The following is an 11,274-nucleotide window of genomic DNA, read 5'->3' on the forward strand; positions in this document are numbered from 1 at the left end:
GACAGGGCTCCGCCGCATGTAATGGAAGGGTAAAGTCCCGCAAGGCAGCGCAACTCACTGGCGTCCACGTGTTGTCATGCCAATTCCCTCGGGAACATGCGAAAGCACTGTTAACTGGCTATCGAGAAGCGAATCCTGGCTCCTCGTTGCACACCTTCCGAGGAGGGAGACGTCAGCGGTCGCTCTCGTACTGCAAGCATTACTGGGATTCGTGTAAACTGTCAGCCAAGCTGCGCGTTTAAAGAACGCGCCAAATCTTGGCCTACTTACATTTTTTCCCCACTTTGCATGATCGAATGCTTCGTGTGAGCGCGAAGGCATGTATAGCACTGCAGTGGGACTGATGAAATGACAAGTTCTTGGTTGTGCGCGCAAGTGGATTGGTGCCAGCAGGGGGTCCAGGCCCACTCGGCACACCACCACTCGTCGTAGGGAAAATTGTCCGGAAAGCCAGCGTGTCGTAGGCCATGTCGTACAAGGATTTCTCATACCACCACACTATTCGTCACACGGAAAACTCGAGTTAAGAGCTGGGTTTACCTAACCTAACTGCAATTCAACAGGCTGGTGTCAGTCGGCTCCGCGGCTTGTGTATGACTGCCAGCCACAGCCGCTACTAAAGTAAAAAAATCGTCCGCAGTAACCTTCGCCTTGCAATGCTTTCTGTCCCTATCCAGTAAATGCCCGAACTGCGCTGCCCATTGACAGTGTACGGATATTCCTGGTGCAATAACATCGGCACACCCCGTAGAGTTTTCGCGAGCTCCATTCTTCTCCAACCGCTAATGAACACATACGAACCTAAATTAAGCCTATCAGTATCCCTTTAGCAATCCAAGTGACGAAAAGACACCCTCCCCGAGATTTCCTATCTTGACATTGCATCGAATCAGATGGCCGATATGACCAGTGACGAGTGAGATTGTGACGAGTGAGGGTTATTTCAGGAAAACGGAGAGGGTAGGGACGAAGGGAGTAAGCGGGTAGGGGCAGGGAAGGTACTAAAGCTACGCTTGGCGCTCGCTTTGGTCTGACAAGCGTGGTCTGACAGAAACGTTTATCAACCGGCGAATAAACTGTGGATACCGTTGGTCTTTCCTGCCACGCACTGTGTCGCTGCAAACGCTTGCGAAGGTGGACAGAGCGCATCGGCAGCCCATCTGGCAACTGTATCCGAACCAATCCAAGACGCCGAACGTCAAGTCACTGGCGAAGACCAGCCGGCGCCACAACGGCGCACTTTTATTTACCTGAAGGATTTAAAAAAAAAAAGGGGGGGGGGGGGGGGAACAGACACCTGCTCTCAGCTATGCCAGTGCTGGGTGCTATAGGCGACATTAAACGTAAATGCCTACATAACATCTGTGGAACACCCTCCCCGCCGTAGGGATTCAATTTGTCGCGAAGTGAGCTAAACGCCCTTTAGCCCCTGTTGCCGTCGGCCTTTTTGTCTTCATCAATCGGGCCTTCTTAAAGGGACCCTGAAACGGTTTTAACGATTTTCTACAAACGTACTGAGTCATTAGAGTAGGTCCTTCTGATCATTGATTGACACATCTAAGTGCCCCGCGTAAAGCGTGTAATTTATTATAAGGTTTTAAAAATGCACATCGCTGCCGATCGCAGCACACTGCTCGGCGTAATTTTAAGCCGCCCCTACCCATATGACCGAAATCACCCATACGACGTCAGTGGGGCGAGCTATCCGATTGGCTGACAAGGGCGTGTGATCGATAATTTTTCCAACTTTATGGTAAACTAATGATCTTCGTAATAGTTGGAATATTAGTTAATTTGTTTTTATGAAAAGAAAGTAACATAAAGAGAATGCACAAGAATAATTTTTCAGTACACTTAAGCACTTCCGGCACACAGCAAGTGTCGTCTGCTTTTGTTACAACGTACTCCATTTTGACGAGAGCTCCGCGGTCAGAGTCGGTCTCAGTCTTTTCGCGAGCACTATGATTCGACTTTGTTGCCTTGTGGACTGCAAACGTAGCGACTGGCAATATGTCAAGCTGCGACATCGTGTCCCTCTGCAAGGCAGCGTACGAGCGAACTGGCTGCTGCGCATAGGACTGCCGCTATCCGATCGGCGCCAGGATTTGCGCGTTTGTGGTCGTCACTTTACACCGGAAGATTACTAACGCAATAGCGTTTCGCGAGTCCGGTATTAGGGCAAACGCAAGAGCAAGGGGACAGAGTCTGGCCGCTTAACTGTGCCGTAACGGGATGAGCCATGAGATGAGCAGAAGGGCAAATGTGAATGGTCTGCACGGTGCAGCCACCTGGTGGCACAAAGCTCAACCATACACAGTAGCAGCAACGAAGTGTATTCTTCTTTGCTGCTGGTGTGTATTTTTCGCAGGAGTGTAATCATCAACACGTTTTTATAAATGTTTAAAATGTTTTGCACTTCGTTAGAGCAATGTTAGCGCTTTGTTTGGCTGCTTAAGCGCTGCGCCAACAAGTGTATGGACCGTGCAGACCGATCAGGCCGCTCACGTACATCTACGCTAACGTTCCTTCATCAGCTTGAGTTCATGCCTCCAGTCATTTGCCGAAATGACCAGCTTGCCTGTGGTTACCGGAATACAAAACACGTTCGGCGCTACGACAGAATGCTCGCAACGCACGCTGCTTCGATAGCTCTCGCTTGGGGTCGACGGCCAAGCGGCTAGCGGAGAGGTCTCGCGCGGGCGGGGGCGGGCTCCAAAACAACCGGAAGTGGAAGATGTGACGTCGCATCGTGACGCTAAACCAGTGAAGGCGGAGCTTAGCCCCGCTCGCTCGGCGAACGAGTTGAGGAGAAAAAGCATGGCTAGGGAGGAGGGTAACTTTTAATCGCTTATAGCTCCATTAATACCAAACGCTTCACTTAAATTGTGGTGCGAATGTTCTACTTAAGCTGTACCCTACGCGTCTACAAAATTTGTCCTAACCGTTTCAGGGGCCCTTTAACGATCGCGGGAAAAGTGTGGCAGAAGTGAGCGCCTGCTACGGATTATATGGTGACACAAGGCGCAACGACACCTGCGACAAAAGCCAGTAAAATGCCCCCGCATTAGCGAGCGCGAGCCCAAGTCATCCTCGGCAGCTTCCTCCGGACCGCCTCGCCTCATCCAGCCTCTAAGATTAAGGCGAGCTTATCGAGGACCATGCAAATGCTACAGGAAAAACTGCGAGCTTGCGCATTTCGCATCTTTACCACGCGTGCTCCAACATTCGTCTTGCCGGAAGGCGCGGGCGGGGGGCCATTGAACGATTGTTCAGGGTTGATGTTGGGACGTTTAATGGCGGCGGCTCCTTCCTGCTCCAAAGTCATGAGGGATGAGGACGGCTACCCTCACTTTCCCCACTGCAAGGTTGAGCGGCCTGAGACCTTTTGAAGAGGAAATGTATCATCAGTAACAAAAACAAAAAATTTAAGAGATAAATTTCATGCAGAAAATGGAGGCACTACACAAAGAATGAGAGAGGGAGAGGGAGACAAAACGCACCGGAGACCAGTCATGCAGCCTGCAATTTAGAGGGGCGCCCTCTACTCATATGCTTGTTTCGATGTCAGGTTGCGCGTCCACACCGCGAAGAAGTTTAGCTTCTCGTGAATTTCGCACCCTGCAAACTTTCCTTGAGGATCGCAACCATGCCGTAGTGTACACTTCAGACATTTCGCCATACTATGCGCAGATTTGCGAAGACGTCTGAAATATGTTTAAAAGAAAACGCAGAACTACAGCTTGAAGTGCGATTTTGACGGCGCGGCGATGCAGCGTCAGTCCAAGGAAACACGGATTAAAATGGCTCCACAAAAGTCCCGTATATAGATATTTCAGTTCGTGACAGCTATCGAGTAAAAGTGCACCGAATAATTGCGAGTCCCCAGTCGCACGGTACTTTCTGACGCTGACGAGGACACAAGTCCGATACGTTCGTTGCTATTTCTCGCCACGCGTCGTTTCCCCCCTCGTCAAATTCGAAATGAAATTACTTCTACGAGCGTAAGAGATGAAGCGAAATGTGCCCCGATATGAGCCACGCGCTGTCGCGTTGACCTGTAACGACAGACGGAGCACAACTGTCCAAACACCTGCGGACCGGCACCAGGCAGGCCAACGCTGCGCTTTTGCACCGATCCGTGTCCGAAACACAGAACTGCTCGTGGTCAGACGCAGTCCACATTTATTTGTAAGACTACTCATCTGAAGTACTGGAGTACCGCCATTATGAGTTGTCGGTCTCTTAAATATAACGACCACTGTCCACGCAAGTCACTGCGAACCCAGAAAACAAACAGTCCAAGAGTAACCTTATGAACCGAAATTCGCCAAATTTATAATTTAATATCTTCAAGGACAACTGACAAAATCATTTGCCTCGCTTTGCTCCGTTAGATATTTATCTGTCGACTCCGTAATCACGTTATGACGCCTCATTTCCCCGAACGTGCAACAAATCCTCGATCATAACATCTTTTAATGTGAATTATTAAAAAAAAAAGGCGCGCCATATTCTTGGCGTAGAGATCATAAGCAAGCTGTGTAGGTTACAAAAATAGGAGACGAGGAAGGGGTGAGGAGGTTACATGGTATCAATGATTGAATTGAATTTATTTCCTTGAAATAGGAGGCAGAGACTAAAGGCACGGAGTGCCTGACAGAGGTCCCTGCCCCCACATACACCTGCGGTAGCACGGCGCAGAAAAACAGGCATTTGGTTACACATCAAATGTGAGCATAAACAAAACAAATGCGCGGGTCGATGCGGAAGTCGAGGCCGCACTGTGCTCGCCTTGTCGAAAGTTTTAGACGACAGATAAGGGAGAAATGGGGAGAAGTGCAAATGGTGATGCGCAACAGAAGCGACAGCCAATCTCCCATAGTGGGAATGAGCCGCGAGTTCAGAGGACAGGGGACCAACCTTAGTATTCCGAGCTGAATTCGTAGAAGCATAGAGTGAGAGAGGAAAGAATGGTTATTGCAGCGTGCACACAGCTTTCGGTGAGACACGGTCACTAATGTTCCCTCCACATGCCCGTCATCCTTCACCCCCTCCGCACTAAAGAGCTGTGGGACGATGCCCTTCACCACGAGCCTTCCGAAGGACGCCGGGCCCTAATCCAACGGGCCCACTGAGATCGTCATAGAGACCTCGGACTAGAGGACCAACCCGCTCTCCTCCGTTTCGTATGTGCAATAAAAAGTGTCACTCTCACTCTCTGCATGTGGTCTGCGACCACTGGACCAGGCTGACCGGCGCGTGCGTCAACGGTTTGTGACCACTACCTCCGATTTTAGCGGCGTACGGAGATAAATTGTAAACGAACCATATGCCACGAAGACGCACTCAACTTGGCGCGAATTTTAAACGGCCACCCTAAAAGACAATATTATTGGCGATTTTTTTTTTTCGAGCGTTCAAGGAATTCTGGCACGACACTACTTACGGGGTGACAGCTACCTGATAAATCAATAAACCGAAGCGGAATAGAACATTGTTTCAAGTCTCCTCCAAGACTTGGCTAACTGGCCTAAGGTAACTAACCAGAGTGAACAAAATATACTATTTTACCTAAACCCGCGTACAAAAAGAAGAGCCTCTGCGACTGAAAAAAAAAACTCGTTCATGTTGTACACCTTGCGTGCCTGCCACCCGCTTTTTATACGGTTACGTTACGAAGAGTAGGCGCAGCCAGGAGACAGATAACCTCGCCTTGCCTCTCTTCATGGGCATTTCTCGTTATGTTCGAACAAAAAAAAAATGAAACAAAATGAAAAAACAGGTGCAGAGCCGCTGTTACGACAACGAAAATTGCCCGCCGTCGCTTCATTTTTATTTCCCCTGTCCAGAATTTCCTGTCGCCTTGACTCCATTTTCAAAACAACGGCTGCGTTCAGTCAAGTGCAGTCGTTGCGGAGAAAACAGTGTTTAGCGCTTTGTAGCGGCGGTGTATGTACCTCATTGAACTCACCGGTGTTCGGCAAGTTCTGCCTCGCCACCCAGCAGCGGCACATCTGCCCACGATGAGAGCGGAGAGGGGGCGCGGCGTGCGACTTCAGGTCAGAATGGAGTCGCAGCACGTGGCCCCCGACACAAACACGTAATCAATCTGCCATGACCACAGTCGTTACTTTTATTATCAACAATGAGCAATCGATAACAGTCCAAATATCCTAACGCGAGCACTATGAATAAACTACTTGTCATGTTACACCAACCAGCCCGCCCACGTTTTCCGTATTCTGCTTTAGATTACCCTTTTTGCGCGTCGTACCCCCCCCCCCCCACACACACACACACACTTACACACCAATTATTCTGTGTCATCTAGCAGCCACCGAGAACGAGCACATTTGCGTGCTTCCACACGTCTTCATATACGTGATCCGAAAGTCAATGTGCTTCCTGAAGCTTGCAGGGTACCTGCACTTTTTTTTTCCTAACAGTCCTACTCTTTATCAGCGAAACTGAATCGAAAGTGGCCTGGTCGGCGTCTGTAACGTCCCCAAGCACCTGCCGTGCTCAGCGCCGTTCCCGGCACGTCGACGGCCTCCGAGGGTCGTGGCATTCGACGACACAGGATGCATACACGCGATTTATATCGGCAAACAGTGTTGATTGCATCGAAGATAAACACGCAGGCCAAGTCGTGAGGTGGTCGGCCTACGAGCAACGGGACACATGCGACCACGTCACCACTTGTCGGCGCAGCCACAAGGTCAATGACGACCCAGACCCAATAAATGTGCTGCTCCCTAGTGCCCAGCAATGCGACTAACCCAGCGGTAGCACGGCCGCCTGGCGCGCGCCGATCCAGGGGGCCGTGGCGATAACAGGACGGGGCACGACCTCCGAGACCATCTCCGGGTTCACAACGCACGCCAATGCTGCCACGCGTTATCCAGCACGAAATTAAAATTTGCAGAACGCTTCACAGATCCCCGACTGCTTGTCAGGCTTCCCGGCAGCCGCAGCTTTGTCGCGGTTGCGCGGATGCGAGCGCGACGGTGCTGTTGCAAGGGCCGAGCGGGCCGCGCCGCTCGGAAAAGGGGGTTTGTGTTAGAGTTGCTGCGTAACAAAATTATGTTTTCTGGTATATTCACATTAAACTCCGACGCTATCATGTCGGTAGGTTGTGTTTAGGTCGTATTTTACGATTTTTCTGACGTACTTTACTTCGAGATCATCAATTAGTTCAACAAACGCATTTGCGCCACGCGGAGGGCCTGTGTGGTTGTGGTTCCGAATGATTTTTCGCCAAGCGACATCCTACGCTGACATCGGATTTTCAGCGACACTAGGCCCTTAAGAGGAAGCTTTAGCTCGAGTGCTCCTATCTAAATACATGTAAAAGGAGAATTCGTTTTTCTCAGCAACCACTGCACCAAATTTGACTAGGTTTGTTGCACTTAAAATACAAACCTAAAATCTAGTGACTGTTGGTTTCGAATTTTTAAGTTAGGTCGTCAATTTTTTATGAAAAATTGGCAAAAATCGAACATTTTCAAAAAACGAAACTATCAAGTTTACAACTCTGTAACTCAACCACTAAAAATGATAATACAATTCTGTCAATTGCATCTAATAGTACATCTAAAGCGGACAAAATTGATATGTTACACATGAATATAAAAAAACATTAATCATAGGAAAATACAACTTTTGCAAAACCGTTGTAACTAACGTAACAAATTCACGTAACATGTAAAATGACATATTGAATTTGTCCGCTTTGAATGATCTAATAGATGCAGTCTACAGAACCGCGATATCAGTTCTTGATGCAGAGCTATGAATTTGTAAACTTCGTGCTTCTATATTTTTCAAACGGTCAAATATTTGAAAATCGTTTTAAGAAAATTCAAGCCCTAAATCGAAATTCGGCTTCCAACAGTCACTAGAATTTAACTTTCTCTTTCAAATGCAACAGATTTTATCAAAATCGGTCCAGGGGTTATCTCGTAAAAACGTTTTTGCGTTTTACATGTATTTGAATAGGCCGCGTCGGAGTTGGGCCCGAGCTAAAGCTTCCTCTTAACGGTGTTGCGTTAAAACACCAGGCAGACACACAAGCAAGGCGATAGGTCAGACCTCTTCCTGGTATATTTCCCACGCAGTAACTGTGCGCAGCTTGTCTCCGCGTCTGCGGCAGCCTCAAGTTTATTTTCCCTGGACTTGGGGCGCGATCAGTTTAACTGGAAAGAAGGGAGACTTCACTCCGTCTTCATGCGGCTTAACATTGCGAGCCCTTCAGCTGCAAGTCACCCGTTTCTGGTCAGATTGGCAGAATACACAATTAAGAGGAAGCTTTAGCTCGGGTGCTCCTATCTAAATACATGTAAATTTCTGAGTTAGGTCGTCAATATTTTATTAAAAATTGGCAAAAATCGAATATTTTCAGAAAAAGAAACTATCAATTTACAACTCTAACTCAACAACGAAAATTCATAATTCTGTGAATTTCGTCTAATAGTACATCTAAAGCGGAGAAAATTGATATGTTACACATGAATATAAAAAAATAGTAATATGGAAATACAGCTTTTGCAGAACCCTTGTAACCAACGTAACAAATTCACGTAAGATGTAAAATGACATAGGGTATTTGTCCGCTTTGAATGATCTAATGGATACCGTTTACAGAACCGCGATATCTGTTCTTGATGCTGCGCTAGAACTTGTAAACTTCGAGCTTCTATTTTTTTTTTTCAAACAGTCGAATATTTGAATATCTTTTTAGCAAAATTCAAGTCCTAAATCGAAATTCGGCTTCCAACAGTCACTATATTTTACCTTTCTCTCTCAAATGCAACAGATTTCATTAAAATCGGTCTAGGGGTTACCTCAGAAAAACGTTTTTGCGTTTTACATGTATTTGAATAGGCCGCGTCGGAGTTGGGTCCGAGCCATGGGTCCGAGCTAAAGCTTCCTCTTAACAGTGGGACGCGATGACATTCAAAGACCCCTGACTGACTGCCCCCCCTCCCCCTTTTCATGCCTCCTGGCAACTGCAGCTTATGTAACAGCAACGTTTACCGGGAAACGTTGGCGGTGAACGCTATGCACGAAGGCAAGCTTTCTGGTAGAAACTTACTGCTTCACACTTTTTAATATTTCGGTCTGAGAAGATCAACGAGAAGAAAGGGAGTTAACCGAGGGGGACGATGTTTATCAGTCATATGTTGGCTTCTTATGATAAGTCTGAGAAGATGAAACATAAAAGATATGCGCTGGCGTTTTTCTTCTTTTTTTTTTCCATTACATTTGTTTGTGGGCTTCCGTTCTCAAAATTCTGAGGAATAACTTTGTAAAGAATGAAAGACAAGGTATGAGCAACTTTGGCGATAGAAGAGTAGTTGGATATGCGTGGTTCGGAACGATTATTGCCGAAACGACAGTCGAGGTTGTGTACACCAGTTTCGGGACGCCGACGCCCGATTTTCTGCGACACGGGGCCCTAAACGATATCGCGTTAAAACAGAGGTGAAATTGATACGACGGGATCTTACAATCATAGTTAGCGGTACAAGGTATATTTCGAAGGAAACAAGAAAGGTTAAGAAGTTGTACACAAAAATGCTAGATACAAAACATGTATAGCATAAAAGGAGCACGTTAGGTGACTATTTTTCATCACCCAGTTTCAAAGGGGATGCCAATAAATCGCCATCTATCATCATCATCGGCGGCGCCCTCAACAAAAAGGTCTATATACTCGCGGACAACTTTCGGTGGCGATTAAGGGAAAGCTACGGGCGCGTGGCTGCTGAACATGTTACCGCCAGCGTTTGACAGTGCTTTTGGTAGCTCGGAACAGACGTTGAATCGACACAGCTTCACGTGCGACGGTTTCGCGTTTGCCCAGACGCGGAAGGGAAAAGCCGCGAAATAAGTAAACTTTTACATTCAGTGGCGTGTTTTATTTTATTTAACTGTGGCTAATAAGGTGCTTATGTTTTCTCTTCCCCAGCTTAACTAACGTAGATGAAAACGCGGGACTCTTCAGAAGCGCTCTCACGTGTGGGCCCTCTGCCTCCGTAGCTTTCCTTTCATTGGCACAGAAAGTTGCCCGTGAGTATGCTTGCTTTTATGATTCACTACTCATGAAGGCGCAAAGCAAACTTGCAAATGTACACTTTTTAGAGATGCTGTCATCGACATCACCACATGAAATGTCATTAAATTTAGACGTGTGGAAGCTCCGCTAAAAAAAATGTAATTAGGGATCTGAAAGCACTAATGAACGAATGACATTTTTTGTGCTCGTGTGGCACGGGTATAAAGAGCATCGAACGCATCTGAACATGCGCGACGTTCAAATGGCTCAGATCTTAAGCAGGCTGTCGTCAAAGCTCAAAACAGCCTATTTAGTGCTGGTTGTAATATTCGTTTGCGCCACAACAGCATGGATTTTGCAATTTTCACTCTCAGAGGCCTGAAACTGATTTATGACAATTAAGTATGCCGCTGCTCGCAGCGCGATGTCTCGAAGCTCTGCGCGCGCAGCTTTTTGCGCGTCCACCAACGAGGCTTGCAAACATGAAAGAAATCAGGTAGTACTTCCAGCAAGACAAAAGCACTCAGGAAGACAGTTATCAAAGCGAATTCACGAGCACGACAAGCTCTGAAGATTTACCTTTTTCGAGAAGCGCCGGTACTCCGTAGAAGTCGTTGAGGTTGTGAAAGCCTTTTACGTCTTCAGGGAGTTATCGTGGTTATCGCACCTCGTAGCAGCTTTACATTAAACCTGAGTTTTTAACAAAGCCCCACATTCGGCATATTCAATAAGACTACCGGCAGCACTCGTAAATGCCCGCAAACGCACGTGCACATCTTGCAAGAGAACACAGGCAACCACTTGCCAGACACAGACCTAGCAAAACACCAATGAATTCCGCGAGATGGCAGCGCCAGTTGCATCTACCTACTTCTACCCACGACCGGCTTTATTACTCGCGACCTGCTCACTACGCCGGCTCCTATGGCGGCGCGTGTCCGCGTAAATACCACGTGACTGTTCAGGAGGGACGGCGCGCCGCAACAGGTGGCGCCACAACTTACCCTCATTTCGGCAGCGCCCGCCGTGCGCTTCTGTTAGCTTCAGTACGCTTACGTTACCGTGTTGCCGGTAGGCCGAGTTAAACCGCATCGTTTTTTAAGCACGCACCGCAAAGACGTGTTAATATTTATAAGATGCAATAATCGTGGACAGCTTTCTGTATACAGTGGTAGTTAAGAGCGCGAGCTGTCAGCTAACACGCTTAAGTCTCTGGC

General features: G+C 47.7%; 1 protein-coding gene across 1 annotated transcript in view; it reads right to left on the reverse strand.

Moving 5' to 3' along the window:
* Nucleotides 1-10,859, reverse strand: part of mino (glycerol-3-phosphate acyltransferase mino) — a 113,251-nt gene extending 102,392 nt beyond the window's left edge. The window contains exon 1 of the mRNA XM_075676631.1: nucleotides 10,637-10,859. The gene's annotated coding sequence lies outside the window, so the exon portion shown is untranslated. The remainder of the gene's footprint in view (nucleotides 1-10,636) is intronic.
* Between the last annotated feature and the right edge of the window lie 415 nt (nucleotides 10,860-11,274).

Source organism: Dermacentor variabilis, unplaced genomic scaffold, assembly GCF_050947875.1.
Source record: "Dermacentor variabilis isolate Ectoservices unplaced genomic scaffold, ASM5094787v1 scaffold_12, whole genome shotgun sequence".
Classification (NCBI taxonomy): domain Eukaryota; kingdom Metazoa; phylum Arthropoda; class Arachnida; order Ixodida; family Ixodidae; genus Dermacentor; species Dermacentor variabilis.